At 37.7% G+C, this 23725-nt stretch overlaps 1 pseudogene; it reads right to left on the bottom strand.

The window, feature by feature from the left end:
• Positions 1–458: 458 nt before the first annotated feature.
• LOC122147537 overlaps positions 459–23725 on the bottom strand; it is a 46965-nt pseudogene continuing 23698 nt past the window's right edge.

The raw sequence follows: 23725 nt of genomic DNA, 5'->3' as shown, positions 1-23725 counted from the left end.
CAGATCTATAACCCTAAGTATAAGCAATAGCAAAAAGCAAAGCACCACTAATGATCTCCAGCTCACCTGATTTGGTCTGCACAATGACGCTCATTCTCCGTCTCACTGGGTCAAAGTTAGGACATGGAGCAACTTGTACCTGAAATGTTAGATAAATCTCATGTATACACTTAACTGCCATACAACTAATTTTAATATAACTTAAAAACATCTAGGAGTGGAAGTAATTAATGCAGCATGATAGAAAACAGCATTGTTCTTAATGAGTCTCTTATTTCAAGGGTCCGTAACTCACTCCTCTATACATTTTTTTGCATGTTCTGTTATCTTCATGCTCTTGTCTCTCCTTGTACAGACCAAGGAAAGGTGAAGCCGTATCTGAACAGGAAAGAAGTTATGCCAGGAAGTGCCAAACACGGTTATTATCAGACCGAAAAAAACATATCATTATCTTACTTTCATGCTCCGTTCACCAGTGCGATCTCATCAGGAGAGGATGCAATAAAAGCCTCTTTCCTTCCCTCCTCTGGCTGGGACAGCAACGCTCCCATCGATATCCCATCAACTTGGTCCCACAAGAACTTCCGATCCAGCCTCCTTCACCTGCACCGTGTGACACAGACCACAAGGCCCGCAGGAACAATTCCTCTTTCTCCTGATAGATAGAAATAAAGAGGCATACAAAATGATACATGCTACAAACACATTGTGAGAATTACAGGTTTTTAATAACAAAAAAAAAAAAACAACTGAAATAAAAATAAAATACAAATATTATATGAAAACTATTAAACTAGATGAAAAATTAGAAATGTTTTGCAACTAACTAAAAGTAAAAAAAAGTTTAGGGTGAAGTACTAAGATGAATTAAAAAAATTAATAATATAAATATAAAATGAAAACGACAAAAACAGCAAAATAACTCAAACTTCAAAATGAAAATGACAACTAAATATAATAAACTTACTCAAAATTTTAATAAAGACTACAATAGTATACTAATAATACTAATCTAACACTGGTGTGTTATAGTACTTTACTTCCATCTAAAAAAAGTTGACCTTGATAAATGAATCCCAAGTGAGAAATACTGATTAAACCAATTTAATTTATTGGTTTATATTTTATATATAATGTAATAACATCATATTATTTCTTATGTTATATATTTATAATATAATAGAATATCTTCAATATCTTTTTTATATAAAAAGACACAATAGCACGATAGCATATTGTGGTTATATCGAACTGGTAGATATCAGTGAAATTTCACTGGGGTATCCGTATTGATTACTAACATTTTGGTATTATGACAACCCTAGTATACAGATAATGGTGCACTACACACTGACAAGGGCCCTCGCAAAAGAAGTGCTCTCAAAGGGACTGCTTGTTTATGATGAATATGACTGTGATAAAAAAAAGGACGTTAATATAACAGAACTATGAGTACTTACATAGCCTGCCACTACAAACATTAACCGTTACTACTGCCTTTGTGTTGATATCTGCAGCCAACAACGAGAGATTCATAATTCAACTCAGAGGTCTGCAGTCAGTTTACATATTGAGGTGCACACAACACAACACGAACCGTAAATGTAAAATCATCCCATCTGAGGTCCTTTGGGTCTCAGAATGAGTGTAACTCACCCATGCCACCTTCTGCTGCAGGGTTTTCACAGGCCCGTCCGTCACAGTGAAGCCGTCCCCTCGCTCTGGGTGTCTTGAATCTGTACTGGAACCCATCTATACAGCATTCGATGAACTCCATGTTGCTTCTGGTTCAGCGTGCCGTTCTTGTCTGTAAACTACTATTCCACCTGCAGGCGCAGGACAAATGTTGACCGTTAACGACTATAAACCCCATCTACCAGAGTGCCGACAATGAGGACGGACAATTAATTTTCCGACAAAACCAGTCTGCTTGCATAAATCAGTTTAACGAAGCATGGCCTGTAATTTAGAGTAGTCCATCTCTGCATAACCAAGCCAGGGGGTGATCTATGACCTCACTGGTGGCCCATGGAAGAGCCAGGACAGCTCAGATTTATGTTCATGTCATGGTTGACTTCTGAAATCATTTGACCATTCGGATTGAAAACACATTTTATTCTACATATGAACCTACAAACAGCTAAAAATTGATATTTTTGAGCTGAGGTTTGAACAAATGGCGCTTTTCCAACTGCATCGTATGGTATGGCACGGGGTACAGCTCAGTACAGATCACTTTTTGAGGGTTTTTCAACTGGGTACAGTTTTTTTTAGTACCACCTTGGTTAGGAGGTTCCAAGCGAGCCGTACCGATACAAAAAATATGACTTGTAAACACTGCTGCAGATCACTGATTGGTCAGAGAGAATCGTCATTGGATTTGTGACAAATGAGACACCAAGGCGGCCCAACTATAATGATAAATTTTATAATCCCACCCACTTTGAAGCGGGTACTAAAAACTGCAATCGAAAAGCAAACCAAGCCAAACTAAAAAAGCGAGCCGTAGCCGAGTCGTGCCGGCCTAGTCGTACCACGCAGTGGAAAAAAGCGCCAAAAGTGTCTAACCTGGCCAAGTTCCTCATTGAGGTCTGAAGTTTTGGACAAGCGCGCCCTTCTTGGATCTCCGGGTCAAAGAAGTCTTTATCCCAAAGTGATAAAGAAAGAGCCCAGGATTTCTGCATCTCCACAGTTACATACATGGACACAGGGATTATAAAGTTGAAGGGACCATGAAGGAGAGGAAGTCTGTAACATCTTCAAATACTGAAACACAAGACAGAACACCTGCATTCAGTCTCTTCAAAAACACAAATATCATGGCTGGAACAGCAAAGGTTAAGCATAAACCTAATCCCGTAATTATGATTATTAAATGTGATCTGGTAAGAGCTGGCCACAGCCACCAGAGACCAGATTAAACTCTTCATTTATATTAATTGACATCAGAATGTTCTGATGATATAGAAGGAGTTGCTAATTGATTCATGTAATCATGTTCGAATCGGTCAGATGTGAAATCCACAGACTACTCACTCCCAATATTAGTGTCTTTTCCTTCTGAGTTTTCTGGTTGTACCAGGGCTCATCCTGACCTTCTTTGCTCTGCCATACATACTTTAGTGTAGTACACACAAACAACAGCTTTACTGATGAGGATACTTAGATTACACCAACAGAAAAGCATTTGATGGGACCTGCAAAGTAGAGAAAACATACTGTGTGATCATATGCACATCTTATTCACGTAAAGAAGTACAGTATATCAAACCATATAACACGGTCCAACCAATAAGAAAACTTTTAGTGCACAACAACACTAAAGTTTCTATGGTTCACTTATTATTTTTATGTTACACTTTATTTTATTTAATATTTTACTATTTAATTTATTTTTATTATGTATAGTTTTGTCAATATTATTTTAAGGGATTTCTAAATGAATTAAATCTCCACATAAACATAATTATTATAGATTATGTAGTTATGTGAACTTTGGTAGACATTAATCATTTAATTTAATTGTGATTAATAACGTCTTGATTTTTCGATTTGATATTAATGTGGAGATACAATATTTTAACATCCACCAAAACAAAACAGATCCATCTTGTTATTTTGCAATCAATATCAGATCACTTAAATGAACAGTGCTAATAATCCCAAAATCAATATTTCAACCTGATTGCACACTAGGGTATATCTGCTGCTCTCGTCACTGGCTTACTTTTCAAACAGCTGATCGTTTCTGAGATTTGCCCTGGTAGTTGAGTGCCATCTTCGTCTCCATGCCAGTGTATACTGAGACACCTTTAAAAGGAAAAGCAATGAAGAGTGATTCGGGTGAATATAATTCCTCGTCATCAAATATTCGTCTAATTAAAAGGTGCCAGGGCCTACCGTAAATCTTCTTGGTGTTTTTCAATGTAGCACCTTTTAGGAGAAGGTTCTCTGGGCCCAAAGATCTAAATTAAACCATAAAAACAAACAATTATGTCAATAAAGACACATCCACATTTAAAGTGCTCTGAAACACTTATGAGCAGTATTGCTGGAAATATGTAGGCCGTTTGGCCTGGCCCGCTCTCGTTGAAGGACACGGCGTAGAGCCTCAGAAAAAACATTTCAAACAGCCCAGTGACAAATGGAAGACGAGTGTGCAGGGCTGTGAGAAGCTGCAGGCCGGCTTTACTTTAAATGCTGTCTTTGGCGTTACGGGTCGATGGAATAATGATCAGAAGAAGCTATGCAAGGGGAAAAGACAGAGCTGAAGTGACTAGGAAGACGGGTACTGTGGGATTATTAGGGGCCATGGGAATGGACCAAAGACGGTCTCACCTTACTATGGCTCCTGCTCCAGCTTCGTAAATGTGCATGCGACCCACAAAGCACTGTAAATAGAGCAAACAAGCTCCAGTCAAGCACGTACACACTCATATATATGTTCTCACAACCACAAATCCACACGGAAAAATGGTACGGTCCTCTAACGAATGCCCAGACGTCCCATGAATGTAGAGTACTTGATGAGGTACGTCGACCTGAGAACGAGAACTTTCAGCAGAGGCAAAGAACTAATGCACATTGCATTAGCGTTGATGATTCATTTTATAGAGACTCCTTCCCCATTAAAGAGGGTTGAGGATAATACTGTATTCACAGTACAGTACTCTATGTAAAATTAGCCTTGGTACGAAATGAATACCAATACAAGGAAGATGCTCTTGGTGATGACCCAACAGAGTCTGGCATATTGGCAAAAGCTTTTTGAAAGGTTTTTTTGTTTTTTTTTACAGACTGTTCTGAACTTCAGCAGGTTGACATCTGGTGGCTCTAGAAATCATAAAATGCAAATGTTCCTCTGCCTAAAAAGGCTTTAACGAGATGTGTTTGCCAATAGGGGGCGCTGATGAGTTAAACTGCTATTGCAGTTGGAGGCCATGAACCGCCTCTCTAAATTGTGTTTGTTTCAAGGTTGTTTGTTTCTGATACTTAAACAGAAAGGCTAGATAGTGTCTGACTTTCCATGAAATCAAACAACCTACAGAGACCAGATCAACTGAGCTGAACTGATTCAAAATTTTTTAAGAACGATCGCAAGGTCTACTGTTTCATCATGAGGCAGCGAAAGGGATTTGGGTTAAGTGAGTGTGTTTGTGCTAGGGGAGTTCGTACTTGTAGAGATCAGGCTGGGGTTGTTCACACTCGATGGCGGAAGTAAGAGTCTGTAGGTCCTTCTCAATGTCTGGCCCACCGTGTAGTGTTGTCTGCAGGAAGACAGGCAAATTAGTATTCCAGGTCATGTTGTACACACAAATACAGATGGATGGAAGTGGGAGAAAGATGAGGAGCAGAAGGATGATAATGGCAAGATCTGGGCCACCTATTTAAAGAGTTTTGGCTAAAGGAGAGTAAAGGAAATGATATATGAATCCCATATCTCATATTCTTTTTATACTTGAACAGAAATCACACCAGATGATGCAAGGAAAGCAAAAGATGAAGTATAACATCTATATTATATCAAGAACGTTATATTTGTGCCTAAGTGGGTTATTTTAAAAAACAGAAAGACAGCAGAAATGATAAAAGATTGAGTGAGAGGTGCATAAGCTCACTTTTGTGGTTGGATTTCTCCATCCAAGCTGGCTGTGGTGACAAAACAAGTGCCGTCTTCCCGACTGGACTGCAACAGAATCAGGTCACAGGGAAAGGTCTCGTCCTCCACCACTTCAACCACATCACCCACCTGACCAAAACACACATTGACATTACACATGACTCAGTCTTACACACGACCCATAGTATCAGTGCTTCTCAATTTGCTGGGTCACATGGTCTATTCAGATTCAAAAATACGTGCTAAGTGTGAAAATTTTAATATAAATACATTTTCAAGTAAAATATAATGTAAAAACTAAAAAAGAAGTTACATCCACATGAGTCTCTTGTTTTAAAACAACATCTGTTGTTTACCAAATTGGCACTTTTTTTTTCTTTAAATTGTCTCATATTAAGTTAATAATAAGCCTATGTAGTTATTGGTAATATTAATTTACATTTAAATTTTTGGATTATAAAAGGACATCGACATACAAACAACAATTTTTTGGTTTCATGTTGGGGTAATATCTTACTGATCTTTTAATGGTAGTCTATGGTTACAAAAGTGGTTATCGGCTAAAACACAAATAATGTTGACATCCAGCTAGCCGCAGTGGCAAACTCTTCCAAACATCTGTGACCTTAAACTGTTTTATAGTGTACAACACATTTGTTTCATTCCATATACAGCAAGAAGACACTCCCAGCTGTAAACGCCCCTAGTGGGCATACTTGTCAAAACGTGAAGTACGGCAACTTGCCAACACCCTGATCCCACAGTGCTGGTTAAATGAGAGACCTGGCAAGGGTGCAGCAACCTAAAGGTACCTTGATCTTCTCACTTTCCTTCTTCACCGACCGGCCGTTCCTCTAACAACCGTCACCCGGGTACTTATTCACCTCTTTGTCTGCTTTATGCCGTAGCCAGTCCTCATAACCCTGAGGAGAGAGACAGAGAATGTGAGCGAACAGTATGCTTGTGTGTGAGAATACTGCAGGAGGAGGACGGAGACAGTCTAATACACTTCTCACACATGCATAAATGAAAGAATTCTCTGAAAATTTCACATGTAATGGTTTTCCATCACATACAGTAAGGCCTGTATTAATAATGAAAATCTGTGCAAATGAGCCGAGGGAGGGAGTCAAGTCATTTGAAGCCAAAGTTGGGCTGGGGGTCACACTGTCCCCTAGGCTCTTATTTCAAGCCCAAATTAAGAACTGAGCCCCTCTCATGTGAGGCCACACAGATATCTGGAAGGAAGTCCACCTTCCATTGTGCTTTTCAAAAAAAGCTTGCAGCAGGCGGGTGGAAAAAGCTGATCCTAAAACAATACATCTAAAGCTGCAGGAGGACCGCTGTGTTGTGACAAGCCTCCGGATCATTTGTTTTGTGTGTGAGAGATGGACTCCAGGGTCAGCCGAACTCTTTGGCTGGGGGTCCGCGTTATTTAAACAGTGACACATGGCTATAAAAAATATCAAGTGCTTTAGTGACAGCTAAAGATGGAGAAATGGAGCATATTCAGAACATAATACAACTAACCTGTTTGATGATGGCTGTCACTGTGATGACAAAAAACAGAGGTAAACCCACTGGTCACGGGGTCTGGTTGGGGTATCAACAATCACCTATAAGCGGAGGACACACATATGTATTAATAACAGAGCTGGTGCGAAATTGAAAAATGAAATGGATTCATCCTGAAATTGCCTTTATTTGAGATTTAAAAATCCACTTGTCAGTGATGCTACCATTCAAGGCAGATGAAATTCTAGTTATTGGTTACCTACTATTCCTCTGGGTGTACTTATATCAACAATATTTTGTATATAGTTGCATCATGTCCCTTCCTGTTGAGTATCATGCAAAAAACATTTCTGGTTTTTACATGTTCATGAACAGGAGTTGAAAATTAGAAACTTTTGCACAGGCAGGTTGGTAGGTGATTGTGTAAGACTATTCCCACACAACACTGCCATTCAAACGTATGGGATTTTTTTTTTGAGGCAACATAACTATTTTATTCACCAAGGATGCATTATGTTTATCAAAAGTAACATTAAAGACTTTCTGTTATTACAAAATAAATGTGAAAATTAATGAATGAAAATGTGATTAAATTAATGCTGCTTTTGAACTTTCTATTCATTAATGTTTCTTGAGCAGCGAATCAGCATATTAGAATGATTTTTGAAGGATCATTACACTGAAGACTGAAGCAATGATGCTAAAAATTCTGCTTTGATCACAGAAATAAATTACATTCTAAAATATATTCAAACAGTTATTTAAATAAAATTTTGTTTTGATTAAATAAATGTAGCCTTCGTGGACATACTGTAAAAGACTTTTTAACTGTTCTGTATAATGTGCAAAATCTTGTGGCTATACTTTTTAAATGACGTATATTTCAATATTTCTGTAAATTAAGGATATTCAAACAATACAGATTCGATAATTAATTTCATGCTATGGTCGATAAACAAATATGGCCGATATATTCAAATTCTACAATTTTGCCTAATTAATTAAATGTACAGCATCAAAAATGGATATTCATTTTCATTTTGCTCTCTGGTAATCAAAAAAGTATGTCACTTGTATTAAAATCAAAAACAAACCTTTGTGGAAGTAAATGATTCTTTTATGTAAAACTGTTGCACTGTTAAAATTATGCCAAAAAAAGAGTAACATAAAATTAGAATTTGGAAAAATCTAAGCATTTTCAAAATACTAATCATGAAAATTTATGGACTGTGAGTGGGATTTCACCAAGTACAACATGTTCCTGGATCAACATCCTTGTTGATCCTGGAACAACATTCCAATCAACTAAGGGTGTGACGAGACACTTATCCCACGAGACGAGACGAGACACGAGACTGGGTTCACGAGAACCAGACGAGACAAGATTTTTTTTACTTTTTTAATAAGAAATCCTCAATGATGAAATATTATAGGAAAAAAATTGTTGTCTTTTATTCAACTGAAAAAACACAAAATGCCCAAGAATTTAGGTGCATTTTAAAATCAAATTGTACTTTATGAAATTAAACATCTATTTTAATAAATTTTATGCAGGTATAATAACATGTAAACACTGTAAAAAACGGTTTTGCCACAAACTCAAATGACAGGCAAGTTATTGCACAAACTTATATAGTATACATAAAAATAAATAATAACCAACACAAATAATATCCCATTAAAGTAGCAGTCAGTCAAGTTTATTATTTAGTAAACTGATTTCCACTTTAATTAAAAAAAATTAATAAACTCCTTATTAATAGTATATACATTTTTCACATCAATTTATTAAAAGTTTAACAAAAATTACGTTTAGGGCCCTATGAAATGTTTATATTTTTCTCACTATATGATTTATATTTTTTTATTGTTACCAAATTATGTGTTTTAGCATGTCTAACTATTTGAATGCATAAAACAATTTATTCATTAAATTTTTTCTTAAAGTAGCTTTATGAACTTTTTCCCTCAAATGAAGGCATAAAACATTAACTGAATCATTTATCATTTAATTATTGAAATTTAAGCAAACTTTATTTTTTGGCAAACAAAGGGGATTTACTATTAAAATTAAAACATGGAAGAAATGTAGTGTGATTATTCCTTTAAAATAATGTTTTTTTTTTTGTTTTGTTTTTTTCATTTTAGTAGTAGTAAGTAGTAGTAGTAGGCTGTGTACATTCTATTGTTCTATTGTCGTTATTTCAAACTGGACTTTTATTTTGACGGGTTGCCGTGAATACCTTTACAGTTCTGTGTATGTGATATGACGCTAGTTTTACTCAAATCAAATACAAAAAAACAAATGAAGTCAAAAACATTAAAATAAATTTACGTCCTCATTTAGTGAGACGGCAGATGCTGAAATCACCGCGAGCGTCACGTGCGCTTCAGTGTGTGTGTGTGTGTGTGTGTGTGTGTAAACCGCGCGCCCTTCACTGTCTGCGCAATTCATTAACAGCAGAGAGAGGCAGAAACATGCAGGATTCATATTTAAATTGAATTTCGCTGCTTTATATTACAGATACTAGTCCATATCGTGATTTTAAGTGTAATGACCTACTTTTGGTTATTTGATTCAAAATCTGAGAAATTCTGTGACATTCCGCGTTAAACTGTGAATTCTGTTTTTTTGACTGGATAAAGACTTCACTCCGTAATTTTTTTCCCGCTGAATATCATGCGGCCACTTGCCTGATGTAAACATAATAACTTACATACCTTACACTATATACCACTGGTGAAAGGGCCAGTGTAATGCAAAATATATCTGAAACTTACTTGGCAAAACCATATCACTTCCCACTGATTTTTTTGATTTTTAAATTAAGGGTAGGGTTAGGTTTTGGGGTAGGGATTGCGTTAAGTCTATATTTTTGGACAGTAATGTTGATCCAGGAACATGTCTTACTTGGCAAAACCATGGCGACCAATTATGGAAATAAGATTTGTAAAAAGTAGCTATATATGTGCTAGAGCAGACAGATGTAAGTTACTGTTAGTATTTTAATAATGCAGTTGGACATGAAAAACATGTGTCACGACAGCTTGAGTTTGAGCATGCAAGATCCAGTTCCAAGTTGCTGAACACAGTAAACACCAGTTTAAACATGAGCAGTTTGTCATGCGAGAGTGTAACAAACCATCACTTTTTCAGGAAACCACAACTCTTTCACAACCACGTGGTGTTATAAATACTTGCTCTATGTTTGTGTTTATGTTAAAGAGAAAAAAAGGGTAAAAAATTATGAGTTCAAGTTCACAGAGTAGTGAACATTTTGTCTCGTCCTATGAGCTATAGCTAACACAAGACACTGCGTCTTCCTCTAACACCCTGCAGCGCCTGTCTGAAAGAGGCCAGTGCAAAAACTGCATGCCACAGTGAGAAACGGCATCTTCGCTGCAGAAAACAGCTCAAACACAAAGATGCCGTGTGCTCCGTATCAGTGCCAAAAATCCTGTGGGGAGATACTGTAAAGCCGGCAGGACTTCAGAAGGTGAAAGCCCATCTCAGACCAGCAGCACTCCAGTGTCAGAGCTAATAATCCCCATCCTCCCGATCACACACACACACACTAAACACACAAACACCAAAAAAAAGTGCTTTCAGCCCAGTCAGTCTAACACCAAAAAAAACCCAAAGAACCCATCTGAAATATCCACACACATACTTCACTTTTGGACTGTGCCATTAGACGTAATCTAAAGCACTCTGTGATCCGGCCAATCATGCATCCTCCCCCTCCTCGTGTCACACACAAGCCGTTACTTAACAGCCACAAGTTACAGCTCGCAGGCCAACCCAAATGCACTCAGGCGTCTTTAAATCCTGCCCCCACAGCTTATGCTAAAACAACACGCAGCACTGTGAGAAACGAGTGGCGTTTGTGTGCAGCATGTTCACAGGAGCACAAAATCTTTCAATAGTGGCCCATCATGTGTTAAAAATACCTCTCAGTTTGCCAGGTGTCTGCTGACAGCTGTTTAGTGGCACCGCCGTCAGGAACAGAAAGAAGAAGAGGAGAAAGATGGCTTTTCTTGCTATACCTTCAGGAGAAGCAACATTAAAATGGTAGTTCACTCATAAATGGAAATTCTGTCATCCTTTTCACACCCACATGTCATTCAAAAAAACCTGTACGACTTTCTTTTTTGTAGAACACAAAAATACATTTGAGAAACGCCTTATTTTTTTGTCAATACAATGAAAAGCCGGGTGTGAACAATCACTTTAAAAATTAGCAGTTGAGGAAGTTTTTTTATTTTTAAATAAAAGCATGAACAAACAACCCAATAAATCATCTGACTGCTGTGAATACTACACGTTTTGCCATTGTGGCAGGTGTGTGTTTCTCCTCTCTTTCTTCTTTCTCTCTGAGGACTGGCCCTTCTCCACGGGAGCCAGGGCTGAGTCTGGGAGTCAGTCAGCAGAAAACGCTCTAATGCGCGCTGTGGCTCCTGCAAGTGATGGATGCTGTGGGGGCCAGCAGCCCCGCACATTGTTTTTAGAATTTAAAAAATTGATAAAGGCCCATCTGGATGGAGCCCCACTGTGGCTTCCACTTGATTAGAAATACTGAGAAATGCGGCCCCACAAATAGCTGAGAACAGTCTGTCCTACAGTATGCTTTTCTTTGTTTTTAATACACACACATATAGACGTGCAATGGGAGTTTATTCCCCTGGATCGCTCAGTAAACCGACAGCGCCACTGATACAGTTCATCAGCGACTGTAATGAAATACAGTCACTTCTCTGACGAAGTGCTGCCCCTTCGACGCTTTTACAATCACACAAAACACCCCCACCCATCACTGCCAGACCCCACCTCGCTAGTTCCACACTCGTAGACGCAAAAACACCATCCATTTAACCGCCGCCTCAAGGGAGCCAATTCCCAAAGCTAGTGCTGAACACATCAGTTACTGCAGAAACACCTTACAGAGGCAGACACAAACCATGTGAGTTACTAAATACCAAAAGTGAGATAAAAAAAATAATCCAGATGTAAACTGGGACTAAACTGATTAATTTTAATATATTTAACTTAAATTTTAGTGATATAATAATTTATATAAACACTACCAATTTCTGTTAAAAAAAAATTACCAAAAAATAAAAAAATCTGTCAGTGCAATCAAAGCGACATTCAAACTCTGTTGTCAATCAGCACCGATCTTGTTTTTTTTCAGTGACAGAAAAACAGTGTAGATAAAAAAAAGACTGACTTCTAATCATGATAAACTATGTGTCCCATGACCTGTTAAACATATAGTTCATGGAATTCATCATGCGGTTGGTTGCTTTTGAAGACGTCGGTAAAATATATAGTTTATTGAGACTTTTTGGTCCTTGGCTGTAAAAAAACGTATCTGCAGGCTTCCACCTGTGTGTGTGTTTGCACAGTGTTGTAAACCAATGTTTTCCTCAACTGGTGGGTCACAAATATGATCTGTTGGTCTGTTCTAGATTCAGGAAGCAGGGAAAAAAAAAACTCTAAATGCAAATAATAAAATGAAACTAACTATATTTTGCAATTTAAAACAACTCATGAATGCTTTAAGGACATTTTCTGTATGCTACAAGGTCTTGGTATTGTGTTTGGTCACCCTTTTAGGTCTACTGTAAAATCTGAGTCCTGCAACAAGGCCAGAGTTTTGTGGTACAGTTGCCACTACAGATTCCATTTTTGAAGCATTGCAGTCTGGCATGGCATTTACAGGCATCATGTTTTGCCCAGCACATGCTTTCAAATAACTAGAATTATTAATAACTAATTTAAAATTATCATTCTAAACAGTTCAGAAATAGTTTGATAAAGAATCAATGAATCATACTGTCCTTCCTTCCATCCTTCACATTCATCTACTCCAAGATATCTGCACCAAAAAAAAAAAAAAAACATTTCATTCTTTCGATAGCATTTACTCAAGATTATGTGCTAGTTTCCTCTTTATGGTTATGCACTTCCACTCGGCTGAACACTGACTGCTTGTTAGCACAATCCCTCATCTACACACACACACACACACAGGTATTTAGAACATTCCAGCAGAATGTGTGTCAAAATGTGCATGTGAGCGACAGAGAGATCCCCCTCGACTCCTCCCCTCCTTCTGTTCTCTTCTCTTCCCAGCTTTCTTTTCCCATCAAGACCCGGGTGAAGCCACGCAGTACTATTTTTAGCATACTGGTGCTTTTTTAATCAGTCCCCCAGTGTCCCCCAGTGTATTTGTGGCTCTAAAGCATTACAGAGGGCTTCCCCTGGCTGCTGACGTCAGCAGTGCTATGCTGCAGAGGCGTACAAGGGAAAAAGGAGGAGAGAGGAGAGAAGGGGGGAGGACAAAGAAATGGAGGAAAAAAGAGGGGGGGTGAGGAACAAAAAAAAAAACATGGGAGGATGAAATGACATGGGGAGACAGAAATGGGCGTCAGGACGATGGCGCATTTGCAAAGGGCCTCAGGGAGGAAGAATGCACGCATCTATTTGGAGGCTGGTGATTTAAAGCGCAGTTCTTTGTGAGACAGGCGCACCGTGTTGTGTCTTCCTCGTGCAGTTATAATAGTGGGCTGCGTGGGGGGAGCTAGTGTCAGAGAGGATTAAGAAGCCCCTCCAGAGAAAAAAAAAAGGATTAGTATTAGCACGCCAGACGCATGCCAGAAACGGGCAAAACACCTGGGGATCTCTCTCTCTCAGGACACACACCACACACCGATCACGTCACAACCATGGATGCACATAAGATGTACTGAGATGCACATGTTTTTAGGCTGTGGACGAAACAGAATGACGTTGCTTGTTTAGTTAGTCAATGACCTAAAGCCTTTTAGTAAGAAGGAATTCTTGTTAGAACCATGTCACGTTAAGCACAATAATGTCAAATCTATAGTTATCTAACATTTAATTTGCATAATATTCAATGCTTAGTTTAGAGAGATACTGGATCCTGAATTAAATTCAAAAAGGTTTTTTTCTTTTTTTCTGTAAAAACTTTTTTTTTTTTTTTTTATACATTGAATTTGCTGATTTCAAAAGATCTGTCAGACGCTTTTTTTTCGTATTTTTCAAATGACCACAAATTCATGTTTCAAATTGGAGTTTTTGAGAGTCTTTTTGACACATTCGTTAAAAGAATACTATAGGCTTACTTTATTTGTGAAATCAGCGCAGCAAAAACCAGTCAAAAAAATTTTATTTTTTCCAGTACTCTATTCCCTATAATTGATCACATTCAAGTTTGGGGGGGGTCAGTAAGAATTTTTGGAAGAAGAAAAGGGAAATAATACTTTTATTTAGCAAAGATGCATTAAATTGACCGAAGTTAAGATTCTATTTTTAAATAATGGCGTTTTTTTTTACTTTCTAATCAAAGAATCCTGAAAAATGTATTATGCTATCCACAAAAAAATATTAAGCAGCACAATTGATTTCAACATTAAAAAATAATAAGGAAATGTTTCTTAGTAGCAAACCACCATATCAGAAGGATTGCTGAAGGATCATGTGACACGGACACACTTGAGTAATGGCTGTTGCATATTTATCTTTGCATTACCGTAATAAATTTACATTTTAAAATACATTAAAATAGAAAACCATTTTAAACATGCAGTAAACTTAAAAAAAAAAAAAAAAACACATCCCGTAGTATTACTGTTTTTTGTACAGTATTTTTTTTAATCAAATAGCATTGGTGAGCATTTATAGACTACTTCCATACACATTAAAAATCATACTGAGGCATAACCTTTGAATGGTTGCTGCCTTTCATCATATTATACTGCCTGAGAATGCAGCATTTTGCAGGTTTCAGACAGTCATAACGACTTAAAGTTGTCTTAACACTTGTCTAAACCACATCAGCTGTTTAAACGGTTTCCACTCGCTAGTTTAACTAAGGGATCATTCTTCATGTGCTTTTTGGATTGAGCGGAGCAGAGGCTTCCCCGTCTCAATACTGTCTCTTTTCTCTGCCATTATCACAGGTCCACAATGGACATCAGATCTGCCTCAGAACCATCCTGGCTATGAGCCACACACCCAATAAACACACTCGAAACCTCACACACACACACACACACACAGTTTGACTCTCTGGGGGATGGTAAACGCTTATGACTGATCAAATGCCACTCACTTACCTGCACCAAAAATATGATGAGAAAGTAAAAATTAGCAATTCTTCTAAAATGCTCGAATAGGTTCTTTGGCAGGAAGTTTCCACACTGTGGTACTGAGGAAGTAAGAAAAAGCACAAAAAAAAAAAAAAAGTGTTAACCAGTAACAAGTTAAAAAAAAAAAAAAAAACAACAAGCTGTCAATTACTTTAAAGTTATAAAAAAGATTGTTAAAGGGATAGTTCATCCAAAAAGTGAAAAATTGTGTCATCATTTAAACTCACTTCACACAAAGCTATTATATGGCTTCAGAAGACTCGTAATATAGCACACAAGTCACATGCAATTAGTTTTTTATGGTGCTTTTTGTCATTTTTGAAGCTTAACAGCCATAGTTGCGATTCACCATCATATATTTGGAAAAAGCAGAATGGCTTTTTGCAAAATCACGCAGCTTTTTATTTACTTAAGTGAAACTATTCCTTTACAGCAATGTGAGTATAAATCCAAAGCTGGAGGAAGGATTAAATGCATTCAATATTCAACAGCTCCCGTGTTTGTGCTTTTTCTGGGAGAGGGAGGACGCTGAGACGACTTCAATAGCTCCGGAGCTCTCTGATGTGTGTTGACCGGGGGGTGCAGCTCTCTCTGGGCCAGCAGGTATTACATTGATTTGGAGTTAGCGATTTATCGCCTTCGTTCGGTGAACCCCAGAAAGGGGAACCTGCCACATGATCCGTTTGGCAGTGTCACACTATTTATTCACTTCTCTTTTTTGAAATGGATGCGGCGGCATAAGTGCACTAGTTCACAAATACCAACTAACATCAAACATTTAAGGCTGAAACTAATACAAAAACATAAAAGGAAAAGTGTTTTATTTTTTTTCATTCATGCCATGGCTGTTTATCATTTTGCTTATTAATAAAAATATAAATATAATTTTAGATTAGTTAAGTATAATAATACTATATTACACTATTTCTATTTAACAAAAAATATATGTATAAAAATGCACTTTTTTTCTGGCAGGAGTATAGCATGTCACACTGTTTAAATTTCAGCTACCCAATAAGCCAAATAAATGCAGATAGTGACTGGATAATGTGGGAGAGAGAGAAAGAGACAGAAAAATAACTGGAATGTGGCAACCCAATTGCCACCCAATATAACCATCACTGCTAAATAAGGGATCTCTATGGGTGAGGAAAAGTGACAGAGGGCAGTTTAAAGGGGCACCTGCAATAAGATAAAAAGGGAAATGCAATCACTATTTCTAACAGAGTAGATGTATATGAGGTAAACCTGAGAAAGCTGTGGCAAGTCTGGACCTCTTTAGAGGAAAAAAAAAAAAACACGGATCCAAGGGATACCATGGAGAAAAGGTTATGGTGAGTTCGAAGGGGGGAAGATGCAAAGCAGATGCATAGAGAATTGTAAACTTCTCAGTTCAGGTAATTAAAAGTGTGTTAGAGTCTCATGCCAGAGAGGAAGTGATACCACAGCACAGCCACAGGTAGATGATAAATCTATTAATTCTTACTCCCTTGTTTCTTATTTCGAACAATCTATCGATTGAATGAGCAGATTCAGGAAGTCCCACAAGATTAAGAAGGGCAGAGTCAACCACCCTGAACACATGAGTGTTAATTGCAACTATGTATATATCAGCACTGCCTCTGACAGGCAAATTAGCGATTTTCGTGGGGTGGAAGGGGGTGGTAAGATTTACTGCAGTTTGCGAAGAGGCGACAATTATGAAAGAACAGAGAAAAAAAAAGAAAAGGAAGAAAATTGAAAGGAATGTCTAAGTTCAGTGCAAATTTCTGAGGGGTCCCAACAGTCTCTTCACACCTGGAGGAACAGTGTGGCTGAACACCAGGGCTCGAGAGAAGCATGTTGCAGCAGTATTTCTACATGCGGTTGCTAATTCGCATCTCTCATGTGGTAACGCTGCGCTGCAGTTGCCATGGCATTTAACAACACTTGCTAATTATGAGCTAAAGAAAATACAAAACAGGCTCTTATAGGGAGCTGGAAAAACCCTTAATGCTGTTATCCTGTAAAAATCTGATTACACTGCGGGGAGGATAAGCAACAGCCAGCTCGTGCTTTCAGATTTGTGACAAGGGTGAAAGTATAACAAATACCAGAAGTTACCTTGGAGGGACCACGATCCTGTTGTCACAGAATTTAGAGGGGCCTGAAGGCCATCAGTGTCCGGACATGGCCGATGTCCTACATAGATTGTCTGCTGCTGTCTACTCGCTCCTCATCTCCTCCACACTACAGGGGCACATGGGGAAAACAGGAAAAAGGAAAAAGACGAAGGAGATCATTTCACATGAACAGTTTAAAGTGACATAGCAACATCAGATCAGACCTGACCAACATTAACAAGAGATCCAATCAGGGGAGCTTTTTTTCACTTGGTCACAACGACTCATTGTTGTGAAAACTTTTGATTTAAATGTCAGCAAAACAAGGTAACATTAGGTACAAATCTAGGGTGGTACTTTTTCAAAAGGCACACCTTTTATATCCCTAAAGGGTTCATATTAGTACCTTAAAGTTACATATTAGTACTTGAAAGTAGGGCTGGGTATTGAAAATTCAGTGCTTTTTTAGGCAACAGACCAAAAATTGCATTCGATACTATCGAGTAGTGTTGGGGTGAATGCTCCATAGTCATATCATCCTATCGTCAGCCTGTGAGATTGCCGATACACGATATATAATCATGCTAATTTAATTAATTAATTAACTACTCTGTTTCATAGCCGGAGAGTGAACCAACTCCAGGTAAGGGGCTAAAAAGCTGCCTAATATGTTAGTGTACATCTATTAACTAAATATATAAACTATTTTTAATGACTGAATTTGTAATTTAACACATTTAATAGGAAACATTTTAAGTTACTAATTATAATGCTTACATTTCCTCAGTTATTCAAACAGAAGCTACAGAAAATGAAGAGCAAAGATCATTTAGATTCGTCAAAGAACATTAGTGAAGCTGTATGTATACATCTATTACTGTATGATGATGCGAGATCGATGCATGATGCACTATCATCAATACACGAACACGATAATAACGACAGAATTTGTGAGAGCGCAGAATTCAGTCAGCGAGCATGCTACTGCAAAACAAAACTCCGGTGTTTCAGCCTCTGGTCGGTCATTGCATTCATAAACTCAACGGAATCGTGTGTGATTGCTTATAACGCACAACACTGTAAAGATGCAGAAAAAGAAATATGATGGAACAAATAAGCCCTAATATTAATTAGATAGTATTATGAGATTACATCTTGTCTGCTTGTGACAATTGGCCACATTATTTTACTGGCGTTATCCTGTAAGGTTTCAGGAGACATTCAGTTCCGTTCAGAAAAAACCCAGAAAAACATTTCCACAGATGAAACATGAAACTAATTAACACACGATTACGACAGTATATGATTTGTATGTGATTTTCATGATATTCTGCCTATTTTCATAACAATACAGGGTGTTTACATGAGAAATGCTAAGCAGGTGTAGTGATTAGCTTGATATAAAAGGGTACAAATAGCATATTTCTGCAACATTATAAGGAATATTAGATCGCAATCGAAAGTTTTTACAAACACTCAATGATGGTTTGAAGTGAGTTTGGAGTAAAAGCGTAGTATTAAATCTTATAAACTGTCTTATATAGCATGATGCTACAGTGTGCATGAATGGTGACGTAAGATGTATTTTCGGTCGTGTAGTGTGGATGTTGGTCAGCGGAGACAGGGCGTGTTATGAACGAGACTTGACATTTGAGCAGTGAATGAACTTCCTCTGAGTCAGAACAGTGACCGTGGAAGAGAAAACACAGGCAGACACTGCTGGAATCAGTAACTTAGTGGACAATGAATAAAAATTATGATTCTGTTTAAGATATGCTTTTTTTAAAACAAAAAGTGCAAACGTAGCCTAAAAGATGTGGAAACATATATATATCTGATGCATATAAAAATCTTTTTGTGACAGGGTCAATAAAATTTTGGGCAAAATATTGAGGAAAAAATAAACACAACCCCTAAAATAAAATAACAAACTAAAGGATGTTTACTTTGAGCTTTGCAGCACGTGCTTTAACACAGCTCCAAATTTACTGAGAGAGGCAGCCAAGTATAACAAATGTCAGGTGGGTAAATCCCACAAGCTGAAGTGTGATCAAGCTCCTGAGACTGGACAGGACTGTTTTTGACAGTTGTAAGATCTCACTCTTAGAGATGAATGCAATCAGCTCTATTTATGAATTTTTTTACTAGATAGCAAAATGGGGAATCAGAGGGTGTATGATCATTTTCACACAGCACTGGAAGTGTTTGAGTCTTGTTGTGTGAAAAACAGATGGGGAGTAGCTGGTGTGAATACTCAGAAATATAGTCACCGAAAACAGAACAGTGTTTCCTGCAATGCTATTCAGCAGAAAGAAACACTGCGAAGATGCTGAATCTACAGCGCCACTGCAAAAGAAATTAATATTTTTTTACCCGAGGTTGGGAGATTATCTGAGCCAAAACTGATGAGATAAAAAAGAGTGGGTACCACAAAATAACAAAGATAATAAACAGACAACATGCCTTTCTTCTTGCATCGTCCGGAAAAAAAAAAAAATCCAACGATCCAGGCAGACCAGTACAGTTTGGTCATGAACAAACAAATGTTAGAAGCTCAAAAAGACTGTTTTAAGTCAGTTTGAAACAAATCAAAGTTACAGAATTAAATTTAAATGACTTACTGACTGGAAGTTAGCATAGTTAAAGTCACATATTCATAGTTTTTTTTGTAACTAAATAGTACACTAGATTTTAAAAAAAAAAAAACTAAACCAAAATATGTTAAATAATAATATACTGTTGTTTTGTTTAGTACGTATATACTTAAGACCTATTGTCTGTGGCAGATGATTTGCCGTTGCTCACCCACTGTAAAATTCCCTAAGCTAAGATGTTTTTTTATGGAACAGGTCTGTGTGTTTCCCCTGTGGTCAAGTTCATGACCCCGGGACATTCCTGTAGCGGGGGACAAAGGGCAACAACTTGACTTAGAGCTATGTAAGCATGGGATTGCCAGAGGAAACGTTGGCACAAAACACATGGTGATGGACAGCTAGGAAGCCAGATCTCTGCAAGCTTTTCCCTTTCTGGCCTAGAGTCAACAAACTGAGATAAGGGTTTGTCACAGGAGTGGGTGTTTCTGCGTGCAGTTACAGTGGGAGCTACGATTACTCCCCATCAGGGCTGAGGATGCTCCTCTAAAACAGTAAAAACGTACCTGCATTTAAAGTACTTATGTCATCATCTTTTTAAATCTTTTAAAATATATAACTGATGAGATGATGTAATTTCAATTTAAATCTGAGTAAAATCTTCCTGGCACAAAAACAATATTATATATATATTTTTTGTAATGAATAAACTTAATAAAGGAGACATCTACACATCTGACTTCATTCATGTAAATTAATCATAAATTAAAATAATAAAAAAGAGATGCAAATAGAAAATTAGAATACACCACTGAGCTGTAAACTGTTTTTTGAATCACAAATTTCATTCACACGAATCAACTGGACAAAGCATCTCACTTGAATTGGACTCTCCACAGCTCCATATAAGAGAGACCATTTTAAAACAACTCTGTTTGTTACTAGAATGAGTCTATACTTTGCAGTGTAACAAGTGAAAGAGAGATACATTTACAAAAAAAATTATTCACTAGAATAAAGCTGGTCTTTGCAGTGTTTTATATATATACATATATATATATATGTATATATAATATATTTAAATATATATATTATATTTATATATATTATGAGGCGAGAGAGGACCGTTTAAAACAACTCCGTTCATTAACAGACAAGACTTTCCAGTGCTACAAATGAGAGACAGGATAATTTCAGACAAAATGAGTCACTAAAATGACTCAAGACATTCTGTAACGTAGAGTACATTAAAAAAAAGAAAAAGTAAAAAGAGGAACTCTTAACATCACAACACAAGATATAGCTAACAATAATGGCATAACAGCAACAAAATTTTAAAGTCAGCAAAATGCAATTTAATAACCTTATAGCAGGCATAATTTCTTTGGAACTCAAAAACCCTTTCAGCAATATTGTTCAAATTTAAAATTCTTTGTTCAGACAACTGTGTTTGAATTGGGACAACATTTGGGGGTAATTCTGTTGTCTAACATGGGTTTTAGGAAATTATGTATTAATTCACATTTCTCACTGTTTGTGACTCAAAGGGCCCAGTAAAATGGAAAATTTGTAGAGGCTTTTATTTTTAAACAGCATATAAACGATAATGCAGAGTTCAGCTGCATCTTAAAAAATGCTGCTTTTATAGTTAGTCACTCACCAACACCGCCATTACTGTCTCTGAGGGTCTTAATAAAGACAACATATGCTGTCATCACATCTCGACAGGCTTTCAGCATCACACTTCAACCCCACCCATCGCCCAGTGTTTCCCGGGACAGTGCGAGCGGCAGTACCATAACTGCTGGTGTGAATAATTCAGAATGCACTGAGAGAAACAATCTGAGGGTTTAATGCAGCCACGGGCTGAGCATGTGTGTGTGTGTGTTGAGCCCCCCTCCATCAGGGACCTCGGGTCATCTGTTCCCCACCTCAGGTAGAGGAATGGTAGGCATCAGGCCACAGGCTAAGCGCTGTCATAACCTGTCCGGCAATGTTCAGCTCCTCGCCGACATGACTTATGGCATGTATCAGATAACACGCTGATCCTGTACGCACGCCTATCTGCCCAAATCGCTCGCATCAGTGTATTCATCACCTGAAAACTCAATCACAGCGCATCAGTATGCGTTAGTGGCGTGCGATAACTCACGTCCCTCGCTCGGGGCCTCGAGGAACAAGAGGCTTATGTGTATCTACTGCAAACTAGATGCAAATCTTCAGTATACAAGTCGCTCTCATCCACATCCGCACTCTGATTCAGAGGAGACAGCTATTTAAAACAGTCAACGACTGATTCTCCCCCTTTCATCTGCATCATCTTCTTGTCTCCCACTGGAACTGCCCTCGATTCGGCTTCTTCTGAAAACGTACGTGGCGGTGCACAATCTGTATATTTTGGCTCTCCGATTGATAAGAGCTGGGATTGCGTACATTTTTTTTTTGAAGCGTGACTGCTCTTCACACATCAGCGTGGCATGCGGTGCGTTCCCTGGTCCCGGATGAAACAGGCTGGTCTAAATGGAGAGGGGAGGGGGCAAGTGTGAGGGGAGAGGAAATGGCACAGGTTCCAGAGCTCAGGAGATTGAATCCACACCTCCAAATGCCACCCGGTGTAAAGGAACACAGCCCAGGGCTTTGGAAAAGAAAGCAAAACATACGCGACCTGTGTAACATCTAAACAGAATTATAAGGGTATCAAAGCTGTGACGACGCTTGTGTGAGAGTGCTGCAGTTTCAGCATTTCACAGAAAGGTCAAAATGCTCTGTAAAAGTGAATGATTCATTGAGGCCCTTTAGGTTAGATGCTTGCTCAGATACTGTCTCTTCATTTCATTAGTTATGCATCAACTACAGTCTGGCGATGGGTTAGGAAGAGGGGCCTTTGGGAGGGAATCCACCATGAATGACTCCACTGATGATGATTATTTGCCTGCTGTCTGTGTTGTTTAGCACCTGAAAGAATTTTGCAAATGGTAATGGCACAAAAAAGGCTATTTCAAGGAAACAGTGTCATAAAAAACTAGGCCCAGACAATGGCTGAAAGATTTTCAGACAGGATCTTAAAAATTAAAGGGAAAAAAATTCTGCCATGATCACTGGAAAATGTACACAAACATCCCTTTTCAATAAGCCCTCATTTACAAGAAATGAACAATTAAATACTGTAGGCTATATGACGATATCAGCACCCTCATGATTCGAATGTATCAATGTAAAAAAAAAAAAAAAAAAAAAAAATCAAACCATAAAAAAAAACCCTCCGAGCCTCCCTTTTATGACTCTTATGAGATTCAATTTATATAACTGATCATTCGTGAGTTTAAGAAAGATTTGTGAATCTTTTTGATATACAGAATAAAAGAATGAATTCCCTAAAGTGAATCAGACAAAAGTTCAGGCTCTATTTATTTTTTGGGGGAGGATTTTCACATTTATCTTTCACCATGAAAAAAAGTAATGAAAATCATTAAATTCATTATTTAAGCACATTTAACTTTTTTTTAGCTGCCATTGCAAAGCAAAAACAGACAAATGTGTTATTACAAATCTGCACTTCTATATTCTATATACTCATGATTAGATTAATGTTACAATTAATAAAAAAAAAAAGAGATTCTTAAGTGTTTTTGAACTACAATGCTAAAAAGAACCAGTTTGCTTAAAACGTTGAGACAAAACTCGCCAGGCTATTGTGAAAGCAAACACAATACACTGATGTT

This window comes from Cyprinus carpio, chromosome A14, assembly GCF_018340385.1.
Source record: "Cyprinus carpio isolate SPL01 chromosome A14, ASM1834038v1, whole genome shotgun sequence".
Lineage (NCBI taxonomy): Eukaryota > Metazoa > Chordata > Actinopteri > Cypriniformes > Cyprinidae > Cyprinus > Cyprinus carpio.
This window is presented reverse-complemented; position numbering and strand designations above follow the sequence as displayed.